Below are 18,582 nucleotides of genomic sequence, written 5' to 3' on the forward strand. Positions count from 1 at the left end.
AGAGCGTGTAACTCGATCTATTTTTCTCGATTATTTGCACTTTCAATTTTTTCGAGCAATTAATGATTAAACAATAGAAAGCTTTCAATGAATCAAGATTTAGAAAATATATAACAAAAATCATTTACTATTGTTTAGATAACAAAAATCTTATTAAAAACAAAGTAATAAGAATAAAAAGTTATGAGCCAAGTTGTTGGGTTGTAATGCTTCATAATTGTATAGGTATACCAATCATTATAAAACAAAATACAAAAGTTTTGATTTTTATCAGGTCATCTTCAGTGTATTACATGGGAACAATTTCAATTAATTAAAACAAATGAAATTTATATTATAAATTCAATTACATCAAAATGTTAAAACTGCTTCGAAACCTTATGGTTGGAATAATTACGTACAGGTCCATGTATGTTAGTGTATATATGTATTACTATTTTTACTCCGGAATCTTAACGCCGCGCCGCGCCGCTCAATTTATCATAACCATGAGTAATCCATAACTCAACTGTCACGAGTGTAAAAACTCAAAAAGGACCAGTATATATAATCCATAATTATTATATTATACTATGCTGATAGATTTATAGTTATTTTATTTTATTATTTAAACATCTTTTAGGACCGGTTGTTCCATCTTCAGATAAACTATGTGGTAATTTATCTAATATAGATAAACAAAAGAGTAAAAGAATTAGAGCAAAGAAAGTAAGAGAGTAAGATAGTGAGCTGAAGTTTATCGAAAGGTGGAACAGCCCAGTCTTATTTATAAAGGGAATAAATAAGGCTATTGAGAAAAACATAATAAAGTGTAACCATTTCGGCTTGACTTTGAGCAATTATCAACACAAAAATAAACCGTATGAAGATATTCTATCGTTCTCCACTGTATTGACTTGCGATCAATCCTCATTTTCAAAAGTGTACAACATTTTTATACGGTTTAATTTTATGTCGAAGATAACTCAAAGTTTCTTGAAATATCTAAGTTATTATAATTATCACCCATTAATTACAATACTACTTCGACTCTTAGTAATCCTATTATTTCATATTATTTCATATTTATTTTGTAATTACTTTGGCTTTATTTTAATAAGATTTTAATGTTTAAAGCCTTGCAAATTTCTGAAGATATTTTAATTCTGTTCCTTTTTAACTTCAGCTTTGCGATATTGAGATACGAGAAATTTAATTAACAACACGTAAGAGCGCACGCAATCGCGAAAATCAAAGCGCAGTCGACGACAAACAAACAAGCCGGAAGCGTTCGACGACCTCGGCGGGAAACCGCGGAAAACGCGCGAAAGTCGCGAGACGAGAATGGTTACGCAGCAATCGCGGTAGCCGGTTGAGAAAGAAAGAAAACACTTGCACTTTCGTTAGAAAGTCTCGCGAATCCGCTCCGCCATCCGTGGCAATCACGTCGGCCACCTGCGCAGTGAACGTTGCGTTAAATAGCGCCGAAGCTTGTCGGACCAAACACTGAGCGTCATCACTTTACCCTTAGCCCTACATCTTACATTGTGAACCAATTCGGCTCTGCGCGCAAGAATGTGCGCGATAAACTTTTGTAGTCAATAAATTACGATTTAAAAGATAGTATGCTGTACGAATAAATTATAAATACTGATTTTCATTAAAATATATTGTTTAATATGAGCGCTGAAAATGATTTTACGGATATTCGTGAGTGGATATGATGATATAGGAAATAAACGTTCAGCAGATCGGCATTGGTTTATTTGACTTCTTACAATAAAGATATTTCGTCTTGGTGATGATGTGGCAATATATAGATAAGAGTTCCGTTTGCGACCGGATCAAGTATTAGAAGACGATGAGTGACAACTAGTAGGACAGAACGGAAATAATTTACTAAATTGTATTACGTAAAAACTATCAAACGAGTTCATGTGTTGAGATTGAGACTCTTAGAGTACATATAAATTTTTTTTCTCTGTAGAAATTGTTGTAATACAACAATACGACGTTACGAAAATAATGTATGTAATAGTTCATACTTTAATGCAATCACTTAATTGAAACAGCGAGCCATTTAGTTTCGTTATTAATAGGTTAATAATATGAATCTTAGAATCGTTAAATATATTTGTACACACACGCACGCACGCACGCACACCGCATAAATAGACAAGTGATAAACATAGATTATTTATTTTGCTTTTAATTTTCTTTTCGTTATTTGAAAAGATGAATAACATTGGCTGTGTTCAACAGAGAAAGCAGCTTTGTAACTGTTGTAAAATTCTTCAATACGATTGGTTCTTGCTTTTGGTTTCTTACAGATCTAAACGTATAAACCAATGATTGAAGAATTTTACAACAGTTGCAAAGCTGCTTTCTCTGCTGAACGCAGCCTATGTTTTCTTACAAACATCATGTTATGATTATTTTTTCATTTCGAAAGAATTCAAATTTACACTCCTCCTTTTCAAACATCTCTTTTAAACAAAAGCCGTTCTTTTTTGAACGGTAATGCGCATTAGACATTGAGTTTGGTAAAAAACCAGCGAATCGCGTCATACGTCATGCACGTCGGCATGACTACAAACGATCATTAATTACTCTTTAATCTAACGTTCACAGACGCATCGTATTATTAGCGATACGTGATAACGAGTTGATAGTGTTGTGCTGCGTAGCCACGAGAATTTCCCAATTATGAAACAATCGCGTTGAGTTTCTTACTGCTGCGTTTTTCGTAAGAAAATTGGAAAATGTGTCATGCAACTTGAAAACAACGTACAGGAAATTAAATATTTTAGCGTGAATTCGTAAAGTACGAAAATTTGTCGACAAAGTCCAAATATATAAATCACACTTTCTTTTTTCCTTTGAAAGGCGAATATATCATGTTATTTAATTTATCGCAAAGACTGCAAGTGTAGAGTGTATACGAGACCTTTTTTGAATGCCTTTGATCGCTACTACAGTAACTTCTATCACATTAGTGACGAATAAAATAAATGCAAAAATAAACCCAAATTAATTTATTATTGTCAAATAAATGCACTTTATATTTATCAGAGTCTCTTTTCAAGCTCTAAATTATTAAATTAATATTAAATTGTTACTAAATTATATACATATATATATATATATACAATTTGAGTTGATTAGTTTTAATCATTTTTAGACCGTCATTGCAATTTTTCGTCATTACAATATGGTATACTGTTAATTTAATAAACATTAATTTAACTTAAACTTTAAGTTAACTCAAGGAATGTATTAAATTTTATTCAAATTTAGTTTATTATTTACTAAGTGCATTAACATGGACATTATTTACTTTGAAACTAAGCAATTTAACCATAGAAATAGATTCATTTGAATTTTAATACATATGAAAGTTGAAAATAACAAAATGTTATTTAACTCGAAGACACATAATACGTTATTTAACTCAAGATTGGATTTTAAGATTATAACTTCTTTGATATATCTATTATAACTATACTTGTCATGTATTTCTCTTGATCTTGGAACGGCTCGTATCTCAGAATCTGATTTACAGTACTTTCGAAACGAATGGTCCGTGCACAAACGTGAATCGTGATCGGATCGAAAGTTGTCATCATAAAGAAAAGACGACGATTTAGATGGCGAAAACATATGTCAGGCACGTCTTCTTGTGTCACGCTTGTTGCCGAATGCATTCTCGTATATAGTAGGTCTAGAAAATAATTTGGATTTAAACTGAATTCGTAACAAAATATTGGAAAAAAAATAAACTACAAAGAGATCCTTCAGGAGTTCATTAGACCAGAGTGTGGCAAACTAGAGTTAAAAATCCGTCTACTTAAGCTTTGCCATATATATTAAAGAAAGGTTAGATTAGGTTTTACTATAAAAATAGAAGGATAACTAAAAAATTTACATATAAAAAATGCTACATAATTTCATAGATCGTATTAATTTTATAAAGGAATTTAGAAGTTACTTATTATGTCTTTTACATAGCAAAAACAGCAATTTTTCCAAAAAAACCAATTTTTCGGAAAAAAAATAAAATATTTCCAGTTTTTTTCCAGCAATTTGAAAAAAGCGGCTTTTTCAAAACTATATATATTTTATATACCTATTTATTGCGAAACACCCCCCCGCCTTTGGATACACGGAATGCGGCACACACGTGCTTCGCGTGTTTCTGGCACGCTTTTCAAATTGGAACGCGTCATCGAAAGCTGCGCCTGTTATGCACCTCCGACCAAAATAATACCAGTGTCACGTAAAAACGTGACCAATTACAAAATTAGTATGATTTAATTATGAAATTATCGCAATAAGGCTGAATGATTACATTTGGTATTCCGGAAATTTTGCATACTGAATAATCGTAATTTGCTCTATCAATTCGATTTTCGAGGCGATTTTTTCGCGGACGATCGTTGCTTCTTACGTACATACTTATGATTTTCAGCATCGAATATACGCAACGTGTACTGACACGTATGGAGGTTAACTGGTTGTTATTTGTGACTATAATTGCATGATAAAATAATTATAGTTGGGAGTTCTATTTTTATAGTTGTTACTGCATGCAAGAAAAATATAACATGCTGTATTCAAATATATTATTTTAAGTATTTCAAATTGTTTTAAGTATTTCAAAAGTTCATGTATTTTAATTCAAATCTATTATAAGTTCACACATCATAAGCATTATCACAAGTTTAACACTTAATTCAGTCGAAATTATTAAATTAAAACAAATTCAATTTGCTTATTATACGTACCTATACAGTTACTTCTTCAACAATACTTGGATAATACTAGTATACATATTTCAAAAGAAAATAAATTCTTGTTTTGAGTACATGATAATAAGTTTTTCAAAACTTATACTTACGAAGTATTATATATTTTAAGATTGATCAAAAGAATATTCTTTCTTAAAGATAACCGTTACTTAAAGGAAAAAAAATAAACTGACAAGTGAGTAATTACTTTTCTTAGAATGATATTTTTTGTGTATAATATATGCTAAATGTTAGTAATATAATATAATTATATTTATAATTTTATATATTAAAAAAATATATTTGGAAACAAACGTTAGTCATTTTCGAGCTATATTTATAGTTTGATTATATATACTTTCCGGTATGTAGAACTAGTGTAATTATTTTATATTACTAACATTGCAACAGCGGCTAAGAACATCAAATATTTGGCCGCAGCCTTGACAGCGAGGTAGTCGTGAGTGAGTACGCATTTCATTGGTATAACGAAGGCGTTAAGTAGGTAATTAGATGGCAAGAGAAACGCAGGATCGATATATGTGATTTTCGATGCGCGGAATCGAACGGTCGCCACTCGCTCGTGCCCGCGTCGCGCACACACCTACACAGGTTGTGCTGTCGCGTGCGTGCGTGCGTGCGTGCGTGCGCATGTGTATAGTATATGCGACTGTATGCGACTCGATGGCCGTGGCTATGGCCTTACGATTCTCTCCTTCCTCCTCGCCTCTCCATTCTCTCCCGCCCCTCTGCCGTATCAGAATCGCGCGCGCGCGCACGCGGTGCAGTGTATTCATCGCGCGAGACGTAGGAGTGAGAGGATCCGAGTGGATTCGCGGTGGTGACGACGGAGACGGCGCGGGCGAGGCGCAAGCGAGAGAGAACGCGATGCTGCTGCGGGGCGAAGCGGGGTGACGGAGGACGGCCGGACGCGGGTGAGAGAAAGAGAGAGGGAGAGTGTCGCGAGCATGTCTAACCTAGGATAGCGGAGTTTAGTGGCGGCTAGGCTAGGCTAGGCTAGGCAAGGCAAGGCAAGGCAAGGCAAGACAAGACAAGACAAGGCAAGACAAACCGAGACTTGCCGTTCGCGCGTCGCGTTCAGTGTTCCGCGCGCGCGCTCCCTGGACCGAGCGAGGTCTCTGTGTGTGTGTGTGTCTGTCTCTCTCTCTCTCTCTCTCTCTCTCTCTCTCTCTCTCTCTCTCTCTCTCTCGCTCTAGTGCGCGCCTCGTGACACGCGGTGCTAGAATCGTGCATGTTCTTTTGCATCGTCGAAAAAATCGGAAGAAAGAAGTATGAAAGAGATAAGAGAGTAAGAAGAGTAGTCTCGCTTATTTACGTGCTCCGTGAGAGCGGCGTAAGGAGTGAACGACGGAGGAAGAGAAAGAGGAACTGTCGGCGAATGTGTTATCTCCAAGTTTGACCGGGAACATGTATAAGATATATCAAATAGCATTTTCCGTGGCGATCATGGTACGGGATAAAAGTATAGCTTTGGCAATCGAGTTCCAGAGATATACATGAAACTCGTTTAGGATTAGACACATTGAGACGAAGAAAGTTGATGGAAGAGAGTAACAAGTTTCTTTGGATTTGCCGTAACCTTAGAAGGGACGCAGCATAACGGTGTTTAACTTGAACTAGAGCGCTACCAGTCGATCGAAGTGAATTGTAATTAGTTTATTGTCGATGATTTAAGGAAGCGATTTCTGTCGACACACAGTCGTTGCATTGGACATTGACGTGCTCCATGTGCTGTCATAAGCACGTGATACTGTTCGTCGGAGTGATTTAAAAGGCGCGAAATTTTATCGATTTATCATTCTTTCGAGAATCACCACGGACAATAGTTAGTGTCAGTGCTTTTTTCTGGAAAAATTTCTCAAGAGAGGGCGAAAAAGAAACAGATAAATAGATAGATAGATAGGTGTATAATCCTTATAATTCTGGGGCAGGCTTCTAAGAACAAGCGGATAACAATAGACAGAAAGCGTTACAAAAAATATACATAGAATACAAGAAAGAAAAATAATATAAAAGTAAAAATAATAAGAAAGATAAATAAAAATAAAATTTAAAGAAGCGTTAAGAAAAGAAAGAACGTGTGCGCGCGCGCGTGCGTGCGTGCGTGCGTGCGTGCGTGCGTGCGTGCGGGTGTGTTTTTGTTTTTTTTTCTGTTTTTAACTAGTTTACGTGCATCGTGCACGCGCGTGATGCAAGTCGCGCGGACTGTCGCAACTCGTGCCGGGTAAATAATCGCGGTGGTCGGTGGATCGGCGTCGACTCGCGCATCGGAAGAAAAAAATCGTCGCGAGGGTGGGAAGACTCGCGGTGCGAGGAAGGGAACGTTGCCGCAGTGGGTACAGTGAGTGCGGAAGGAGTCAGGTGCCGGGAAACAAGCCCCGGAGACGTTAGTGCTTTACTTCCTTCTTCCTGAGTTTTCGCGCGTAGCAAGACGGAACGACAGGTAAGGGGCTTCTTTTTATAGCGATTTTATCCGAAGTAACTTCCGAAACACAAACCCAATATTGTAGCTGTAATTTCGATAATATATTCTCCGGCGAGTGTCTGTCGATTAAAAAAAATAGTTTAGATATCAATAATTGTCGAGTTACGTGCGATTAAAAGAGATATTTTTTTCACGAGCTTCAAAGAGATAAATTGCAGATTCTAATTTTAGATGAACTTTGCTGTAACAGGATTTTAATTTGGAGCTGGATTGTAATGTGTCGTTTAAGAAAGACGAAATACAGAGAGCGGGATAGTCTGTAAAGTGATATTTTGTAAAAATTACGCGTTGTACATCGATAATTATAGCAATTAAGAAGTGAACTTTAAATTTTAGCTTTTATTCTCGGTAAAAACGTGATATTTGTCATTTATGCTTTATATTTACTGCACTTCATATACTATTAGGTACCTATACTTTGGAAATTTGATATTTTGGAATATGGTATTTTTTGAAGAAAAATTTAATTTTAATTTAGGAAATTAACTTGTTTCGCTGAAATTAACGATCGAATACAATTCTTAGCAATATTGATTATCCAATCTCAAGACAAAATTTAACAAATCGAATTACGCGAAGCTAGTTTTTTCTTTTCTTTTTTTTTGAAAATTTAATCTTGATTTCAACTTGAAATCTAAAATCTTTGTCTTTATATATACATATAATAAAAATATATAAAGACGAAATTTTTGGATTTCAAGTTGCGATCTAACTTTAGACTTCTTAGAACACACATGTGGAAGTGTCATGTGGCATTGTCTCTAACATACCATATCTAGAATTTTTAGGAGTAAGCTTTGGACAATTTTGTATAATTTTTCATTCGCTCTAAAAAAATATGGTAGAATTAATAAGGTGCCTCGATCTATACACACATTCAACACACTGAACACACACGCACACACGCGCGCCCCACACTGTTTTATATACATATATACATATACATACTTATCCTTGCTGTTTGTTTTATTGCGATGCGCATGCGTCGAATGTCTACGTTTTGAAAAGAACGGTTTTGCTGAAGTATCTAAAAATTTATCTAGATACAGAACTGAAAATAATTTTGTTGGACTAAATAATATTATTAAAATAATATTATTTAGAAAATGCCCAAACTGATTGCTAGATTGTTAAATCTTCTTGCAGCATTCCTTATCATGGTTGAGTTTTCTACATAATGATTATTTTGATGGTATAAAAAAATTTTTAAATAGCAAAATCATTCTTTCCGGAATGTATTCGACGCACATGCGCATCGCAATAAAACAAACAGACAAGAATAAATATATATAAAATCTCTATACCTAATAATATAATTGACTATGCTACTATATATCCCATATACAAGGTGTCCAGTAATGGCCGCATAATTTCTCGTTGACAGGTAGAGCGGACCAAACTGACAATGAGTCGAAAGTCCTCTATCATTTTGCAGTTTTCGCAACTTTCTTGTTTAGTTACCCAATGAACAGAATGTTTAAAATCGACGAAAACAACTTTAAGATATCTTTGAGAGTTCTTTACGAAAATAATTCATAAAGAACTCTAAAAAAATACCTTAAAGATTTATCCGCGTATTCGGCGATCTTTGGAAATTATCATCACGTTATCTCGTCAACTATTGCAAAAATTGCAAAATGGTACAAGACTTTTCGATTCGGTTTAGTCCGCTCTACTTGCCCACGAGAGGTTCTATACCGAATAATCTTATTATCGGACATTCTGTATAACTATATTTTAAAGATCTATAATGCAGGTATTTAAAAAACACAATGCTTATCTTATATTAACATAAATATATAAGGCCTATTATTATCAGCATAAAACAAATATAACTCGTTACAATAGCTTTATACAAATCACAAAACGGAGTAATCAAACGCTAAAGAATCGACGTGCTTTTCGAATGCTTCGCACGTGAAAGGATCGCAGCTGCCGGCCAACAGCCCTCCGGATTCGTATCTTCGGGCAAAAGTTTAAGTTGCGAGCGGCCGTGACAGTTAAAAGCGACAGTTAAATGCTTCGCCCACGTGAGACGCGCCGCTCGCGTGCGCGCGCGCTTGAAAACACGCTGCGGAATAGCAAAAGCAGACCGACCACGGTGATTTAGACTTTAGAGGTATACATATATGTATAGACGACGCGACGCGCGACGGGGGCGGGGCGATCGAACAGTCGGACCATGCGTTACTTAAGAGGTTTTACTGTATGTATGGTCGAGTGAAAAGCAAACGGCCGCGACGAGGCTCGCTTGTAAAAATGAACTCTCGTGTCAGCCGGTAATCGCATATGATCGAGGAAGTGATCGCGAGCATTACGTATTGGCACGCCACAAAGTATCGATTTACGTAGAAATCATAGAAATTGCTGAGATCGCTTGGTAGTACGTTCCGATCTTTTGTCCCTTGAAAATGCGAATTTATCTTTCATTGATACTGTAAGCCGATAATTAGTAAAAACACCGAAATAATTTGCTGAAATGTTTAAAAATTTAGTTATAGATACAGATTTAAAATTAATTTTGTTCAAGATAATTATGTAGGAAGCATTAATGAGCAATGTTAATGAGTAAAAAATTTTGATATTCCAGCAACCAGCTTGAGTTCTACATAATTATTTTGATAGTTCTATAAAATCATTTTCAGATTTGTGTGTATCTAGCTAAATATTTAGATATCTCGGAAAAATTTCCTTCCACGCACTCTTTCACAAAAAAAAAGCACGCACAGATCCAGACTATAGACCTGTATACTGTTTCACTCTGTAATCGTAATTAAAATTATAGAATTAAACAGTAGTATAAGTTAAAATGAGATAGTATATAGTATACAGGGAAGATGTATATGTATACATTTATACTATTCTCTCTTGAATGATTTTGACAAAATCGCTCATAGCGAAACTCTGTTAAGATCTCTAACAAGATCTCTAATTTAGACAAAAGAGCCATAGTTTTGGAAACTATTACAGATATGGTAAAATGCTCTATAAAATTATTCTGTTCTATTCTATTTCTACTTGGCAAAGCTCTACCAGAAGACCTAGGTCGAAGCCGTATCTTTATTATTTATTAAAAAAACACGATCATGATAGATTTAGACTAGAAAAGTAACTTTTTTGCGTAACTTTTTTCTTTATCAAAAAGTATAGCGTAAACTCGGGAATTATAGCTATACGGAAAAGATAGCTACAGGCTGTAACTTCTCCAATAATTGCTAAATAGTGCATTTTTTAAGTAGTCATTCTTGAAGATAATCTATATTTACAAGTGGTTCATGCGTATACAATATTCAAAATAACAATATTGTAAATATTATACGTAATATTTTTATTTTAGACTACCTACAAAGTTTCCATTAAAAGCTGCTATAACATCAAATAAATTACAGTTAAATTATCGTAATCAACGTTACATGTGTATGTAACAAAGATAATTGTAATGTACGTGATTTCACGGAGAAAAATGGTTGAGTGATTTTTACCTTACAAGACTAGTAAAGTATTTTAGCTATTTTTGCGGCACTTATTATAACTTTACTTTACCTGAATTTTTATTTTATCTGGAAGAGTAAAAATATCGGAGGTGTAAGATAAAAAGTATATTACAATTATATAGTAAATCCATTCAAGTAATTCTTACAGTAAAGTAAATCATATTCTATTCCCAGGAATATTAAGAACAACTTTCAAAATTTACTTTACAAAATGTAGAAAGTACCTTACAATATGGCTATACGACAATCGTTCATTACCAAGAAAAGTAAAGTAAATTTTACATAAGTAGGTATTTGTTTCTATAGACTTGCCAATTCCATAAAATTTACTAGAGTTCTATATTACTTTTCTCTGTACTGTAATTTGTATTTTCATTTTCACTATATATTTATAATATTGTGACCATCTTTTCGTCATAATTCGTAGTATTAATCATACACAGAGCACACGCACGCACGCACACACACAGAGTTAAAAAATAACAAATGCATGTTTTTTACGTTTTAAAAAATTGCGACCTTCTCTCTCTCTCTCTCTCTCTCTCTCTCTCTCTCTTTCTCTCTCATCCAAATTTATTCTGGATATCGAACTGGCATGCGCGAAAAAATGTGATGTACAAGTTCCTGCAGATCTCACGGAATTCTCACGCAGCCACTCGCGTGGTTTTCGTGCTTAAAACACGAACTATATTTTGTACAAGTATTTTCAGCCTAGGCCAACTTTCGGCCCTCAAGCGATTCCTCTTCTCGATTTGCCTGCGGTGTTTGCACTTGGCTCAGACGCAGAAGACTCCTGTTTTCTGATATAATTAAGCCATAGTAAATTGGTATACATATATCCATCTTTTTTTATCTCAATTCAGTTAATTTAGGAAGTTTCTAGGATTACTCTTTAAATTTTATAGCTAAATATATTACGTTGACAAGTTCGGTAAATTGAAAACTTCTTTTACTGGATAATCAAATCAGAGCGTCATGCTTCGTCAAATATCGTATCAATGGAGAAAGATACCGTTTTGATTATTATTATTTTGTGAGAAGAGAACCGCTTGATTTATTTTGCAATGATGATCTAATGTTATTAACAACTTAAAGCTACGATAAGTTTTATCTATTGTTGGAAGAGATGATTTCAAAGGAATTTTAATTTTCAATTATATATGTATATATATATAGATATAAATTATTGCGTTAGTTACGTTAGCACGGCAATGTAATAAATTCTCTACTCTGCTCTCCCAATCCTTACACTCTCTCGCTCCTCATCGAGCGATTACGTGGCGACCTTCGTGGCGCCCAGGGCCGAGGGCGCCTAAAACTGATGTATATGTTCGATAAATATTACGACGGCGCGCACTATAAGGGTCCCGTATACATGTAAGAGGCCTTGAGACCACGTGTAGCACCGTCACGGTCGATTCCGGAAGATTAAATGTCGGTTTGTGTAAAATCATTCCCGAAATGTTCCAAATATGAGAATTGCAAAATCAGCATAAAAGTTTAACTAATAAGAAATAATTGCATTTGAAAGGAATAAAATAATCGGAAGCTTTAAAACATTGATACAAGATTTGAAGACACTTTTTAATTTAGAAATTAAAAAAGAAAAGTGTCTGTTGTTTTTCGTTTAAGAATCCAGATTTTGAAAATTTTGTTTAAAAAAAATTTCTACAGTATTTTTATATAGAAATTTACCTTTGAAATAAGAGTTTCTTCACCAGTTCTGAACGACGGAACTATAATTAAATTGAATAGAAACTGTTTTGTAACTTTTTATAATTTATCTTTTTTTCTTTCCACAAAATCTTTCCTTTTTCTCTTCCGGAAAATTACCGACAAACAAATTCATTGCTTTTGCCGACGCGTATTTTCATCTTTATATATCTTGGCAGTAAGGTGCACGCATCGTACGCACGGACGACCCTGAAAGATCCGACGCCGCGTGAATGTTTAATCATTGTCGAGTCCAATCGCTCACAAATTCTATTCCGCGTTCACGCGCTTGTTCGGGCGCGGATAGCGCGCATTGATAGTTAATGACGACGCTCGTCGATCGCAATGTATTTCCTCCTATCTGTTGGAAGCAAATCGTCATGCCACGTCCCTGAACGACGACACCGCGTGTATCATTGTGTATTTACCTTCGCGAAGTCAAATTGGAACTGCGCGCCATATCTATATTCATTGTAGGTGTCTATATATATTCTCCTGCTTGTAGTTTATATTGTCCCTATTGCGTTTTGTCAATGATAAATTAGCGGTAAAATATGTGGCATGGATGCTGCGATAATTTTACTTGTATATACACATACATGATACACATTTTTCGAACGGAATATAGCAATATAGAATAAGCATTATTTCATGAAATAAGTATTATTTCCATTTTATAAGACAAGCGTTTTCTACAAGTATGAACGTTCACAAAATGGAGGACAAAATAATTTCCGCCAAAGAAGAATTTATATATATAAATATATGTATAATATTAGCATTTTGTATTATTATTTTTATATTATTGTTTTTATGTTATTTTTTTGGTAGCTGATGTTGTAACGTTAATGAATAATGCTAATGAATAATTAAAAAAATAAGCCTTTCTCTTTCGTATGTGTTATATAATGATATAATCTTTGTTCACACATTTCCATACCATTTCTATCGACCAATTTTATCGATCGCGCATCTGGCTGCACAGTCTATGTTTACGTTCCGCACGATCGTAATAGTACGCGATGTGGACGAAAATTATTTTCGTATTTGTCATCAATCATATTTGTAAAATAATCGTTTGTCATTAACGATTATTTTTCAACCGTGAGCCGAGATTTTCGTCGACAGCACGCTTGCTTAACCTTGAAGCGTTGCGCATGGTTGACAGTACGTCACAGTTAGTATTTTTATTTAACATCTCGCTTTATCGATGAGAATGTAGGAAATCTGTCAAGCTATCATTACAATTGCGCTTTCGCAAGGAATAAACGCGAAAGTACACAAGCATATTGATATGTGAGAGATTTAGAATATTTTGGGAAATTTCATGGGCATTATAAAAAGTAAATTAACTCAAGATTAAAGTTAATCTACATTGGTAGAAATTGGTAGAAATTGGTAGAAATGGGCCTAATGTGCCCGTTTCTAACTATGTCTATAGTTTAATTTTAATCTTGGTTCAGCTAAATCTTTTCTAATTCTAAGAATTATATGTAGAAAAAGATAAAGAGTACCTGAGTTGAACCGAGATTAAAATTAAACTATTTTAAAGTTAATCTATGTTGATAGAAACGGGCATGAGACGCTTTTGTGAGTCGAGGATTAATCGACAGGATCGCGAGAGGTTTTTGAAAAATGATCTGCGAAATATGGGCCATCCGTACAACGCACCTGCTCGTCGCGATCCCCGAAGACGTAAGGACGCGTGAAGGCACTCGGAGAGGCACGAGGGAACCTTGAGGAAGGCTGCTGGTAAAAGTAAATGACCTTTACGAAGGCAAAGTGCGAAAGGAGGCAGGGCGCGAGCGGTGGTGTTCGTACGTGTACGTGTGCGTGTCCTATCCCGGGTCTACGAACTCAAATTGGGCCGGGGCCTTGACTCTTGAGCACATTCGCGAGTTCGGAGTGTCCCTCCTCCCCCGATGCTTCCTCTCTCTCTCTCTCTCTCTCTCTCTCTCTCTCTCTCTTTCTCCTTCCACCGTTCTCCATCTTCGTTGAATATCCACTCCCTGCCGACCGCGTGAACCCAACTTCCTCGTGCAGAGGCCAGAGGGGGGTGGGGCGGCTAGACGCAATCGCACGCGCGCCGTGTGCGGTGTGCCCTGCGCGCGCGTGACGCAATCATCGCATCGCGGATCGCGGCATCGCCATCGGCGTGGCGCGGCCAGAGCAGCCGCCCTGCGCGCTGCGCGGGCTGTCCCGGGCCGGGGACCATGGGGAAATGCGGTCATGGTCAAGGACCAGTGCACGAACCGACCGGAGAAAGTTCTTGCATCGGCATGATCTAATTTCGGTAGTCTTGTAGGTATATCGCAGGAGATTTAACTTTTGTTATTAACGTTTGCTCGTGCTAACGCAAGTTGTTAAAGCGGAGATTATTGTACGAAAGATTCGTGAATAGTTTTCGCGCGACACGTTTCATTTGCTCACACCAAAAAGCTATCCGACTCTGCAATGTTGCTGCAATGTTGAAGATAAAAACAGAATTCTTTATGATATGCAATAGAATGATAATTTAATATGACCTAATAGGTCTTCTGGAAAGGTCTTCTCTATACACTGACGAAATTTTCCATAACATCTAAATGTAAAATATATGTACGTATACGTATGTAGATAATGATTTAGTAAGAATTTGTGCAAACAATTATCATTTTTTTTTTGCTTTTACCTTACTTTTATTATTTCACTGACATGGTAAATTAATTTCAAATTACACAAGGGTGTGTTTCCCATTATATTAATTCCCCCCATATATTAATTTCCCATTATAAAAAAAATTTCAATGATAACATATTAAAGTATTAAACAATTTATCAAGTTACAAGAAAAGAATGAAACATTCTCCAAGTATCTTTTTTTTAAGAATGTACAAATAGATAAGTTTCCAGTTGCGTAAGTAGGTATGATTTATATTTTGATACGTATATTCTCACGTGGGGGGGAGAGAGAGAGACAGACTAGAGAGTTTAGACAGCCATCTGTCCATAATTTGCGTATGCCTTAGTATTAGCGAGCGCTGGAAGCGCTGGAAGTGTTCATTTGAATGCGCTCATTAGTAAGTAGTACTCACAGGTGACCACCTAAATGTAATTGATTTACTTAAACCGTTATATCTCAGAAACTATTGTTTAAAATACAAATTTACATATAATTTTTTTGTTTAATTTTTGAAAAATTTTCTTGCTATATTATTTTGAATTGCGAATTTAGAGACACCCTGTATAAATAAACTCTTTAGATTTTTGCATTTTTATTAGCGAGCATGTTTTGTTCGAAGTTCGAGGGACACGTTCTTCGTGATGACTTGTGTTTGCACGTTTGTTGAATATCATACGGTACGCGAGACGCGTAAAATTATGCTGAATCGAGTGTTATTATTGCGACCGATTAAACAATTGCAGCTATGGCTGACTTTAGCTTACCTTGAAGCGGTTTACCTTCGGAACGACGCAACGTGCGCGATCGTGCGAGTTTCGCGCTAAAGATGCCGGTGGATTTTGAAACGCTGCGAGTAAACACCACCCATCATCGTCACAGTGGAAATATAATATTTGCGAAGGCAAGTTCGAGACTAATGAATGAGACGCATCACGTATTTGAATGATAAATGCGGTCTTTCATTTTTTGAACGAGCATGTCATTTTCCGCGTTCACTTAAAGTGTATTAAAGCTCCTGTTCAGTTAAAGTGATGTTTTTAACCTGGAATTGTCTTTTTTAAAAAAACTTTTGAAAACACAAACAAGAAGGACCTATTTTCAATAATATTTATTTGATTATGAAGTAGTAATTAAGGATATATCAGATGTATAGTCTCTGTAAAAAGTAAAAATTATTGAAATTAGAAATTTAAACTTTTTATATAAAAATAAATGTTATATACAAAAAGGACAGTTCTGCTCAAGTATCTAAAAATTTAGCTACATATAGGTCTGAAAATAGTTTTGTTGAATCATTAAAATAATTACATAAGATTCCCAAACTGGTTGTTAGAACGTTAAAGCTTTTTGTAGCACTCTTGAGATTCCTAAGTATGATTATTTTGATAATCTAATCAAATGATTTTCAGATTTGTAGGTATCTATCTGAAGTTTTAAATACTTTAGTTAAATCGTAATTCTTCGAGTAAATTCTTTTCGTGTACATGTGAAATGGTTCAATAAAAAAAAATCGATAATTATATTATTTAAAAAACAATGTAACTTTGTAGTTTAAATGAACATTTCTCTCATTTATCTTTTTTTTTAAACATGACTCATTATTAACTTTTGATCCAGGTTTTGAATCGCCGCCAAACTTTTTGTATTACAATACTTTCAAATACAGTACAAAAATCTGTATCTTTTTCATAATTTTTTTATTTTGTTAAAAAAATACATCTTTAAACATGAGGTTAAAATTGATTGAGAGAGTAAAACGTAAATAGAGTTATAATTGATTCGCTTTTATTCGCGCGATGTATAAAATGCACACCAACGACCTTATTTATAGTAATCAATCATCAATCAAATTAACGTTTCCATGGACATGAAATAAAGTATATGCGGGATCGATATGTTATAGTAGTCGTTAAGAGAAACGAAGGTAACGGTAGATCATTAATCCGCCGACAACATTGACACGAATTTAATGGCAGTCAAGCGTTAGTTAATCTTTGGGCTTGATCGTAAAAAATATGATACCCGCGAAAATTCTACGCGGACCATTCTCTGTTGCGAACTGTGACGTCAGTCAACGATATATCGTGGAACGATGTGAATACGTAATGTTACTGTCAGTGCGAGAAGTCGTGGTGCAATGAAGTCAGAAGGCTGCTGCGATTGCCGCGAACTCAAAAGTTCTGCTGTACTAATGTTAATTATGCCATCTTTGGGGCTTAACTCCTCATTTGTGAAAAATGCGTTCGCTTGTATTAAAAGAAGAATATCTAACGTTAAAAAAAGTATTAAACAATACATCATTAAGACGACTAATGTTTAGAACATTTTACTGTAATAATAATTTTGATAAAAATTCTTTTTAAAATCTAATTTTCGAAGATATTATATATAGATATTAATATCACTCTCTGTCTCAGAGAAACAAAAAATCCATATATTATTTAATAATTCTATCAAACAATAAGAATAAGTAATGTGAATAATTAAAATTTCATATATTATAATCATGATCTTTTTAATGAGTTAATTGATAGCGGGAGGTAAAGAGAGAGAAGAAAATATTATATATAAGTGGTTTATCTCTTCGTATCAATTTCTCTCCTTCTCTTTACTGTACATGTATATGGTCGCGAGAAATAAATGAAAATAAATACTTCTGTGTGGCTTTCGAGAAGTTCTTAATTGGGTCCTATTATTTTACTAGTAATGAAATACCGATTATGCTGTATTTAATTTTATTATACTGAAATATATTATAGCTTTATTAATAACAAACGAGTTTTCTTTTTTTGTTTATCGGTATTTCTTATTATGAAATAAGAAGAAAGAAATTAATCTCACGAGGTATAATCGTTTTACAATTATTCCGATGCCGCGATGGGGGGATTATTCCGCAAACGATTATTTTGTAAATATCGAAGCAAAACAAACAATATAAATTTGTACTGATTTTTTTATTTGATTGTAATTGATTTGTTTAACTTAACGAATGATAATATATTTGTGATTTTCATTTATTCATAGACAGAATGTCTGTGAAATATTTACAAGACAATAATTACTGGTGTATCTTATTTCGAGCTCCTTTTTAGCGAGGAAGAAAAATTGCGAATATTTCAATTCAATCAATCGTCTCGTGTATAAGTATATAACGCGAGTATGTTCATTCTTTTATTCGTCTCTCTTCCTCGTTCTTTTCACTCATCGCCGTCAACTAATTAGGTTAGGATCGTTAATCGGTCTTGTGCTTACCTCGAAACACGAACGCTTGCTAGAAAATCGCGAGGACCATTGAGGCTTGATCCGAAATCGGTTGCAACATCGCATCGTATTAGAGATATGCAAAAGAGATGCGGAAAAGAAAGATGTTCGACATTCGCGTTTATTACTCGCGGAGTCTTAGAACATATATATAAAGTTCGGTAAATGTGCTTATATCTAC

General features: G+C 34.9%; 1 protein-coding gene across 3 annotated transcripts in view; it reads left to right on the forward strand.

Annotated features, from left to right (window-relative positions):
• The first annotated feature begins 6,961 nt into the window (after positions 1-6,961).
• Eip74EF (Ecdysone-induced protein E74) overlaps positions 6,962-18,582 on the forward strand; it is a 226,048-nt gene continuing 214,427 nt past the window's right edge. For all 3 annotated transcript variants that reach the window (XM_018462069.1, XM_018462071.1, XM_018462070.1), the window contains exon 1: positions 6,962-7,230. The gene's annotated coding sequence lies outside the window, so the exon portion shown is untranslated. The remainder of the gene's footprint in view (positions 7,231-18,582) is intronic.

This window comes from Mycetomoellerius zeteki, unplaced genomic scaffold, assembly GCF_001594055.1.
Source record: "Mycetomoellerius zeteki isolate Tzet28-1 unplaced genomic scaffold, Tzet1.0 scaffold135, whole genome shotgun sequence".
NCBI classification, from domain to species: Eukaryota; Metazoa; Arthropoda; class Insecta; order Hymenoptera; family Formicidae; genus Mycetomoellerius; species Mycetomoellerius zeteki.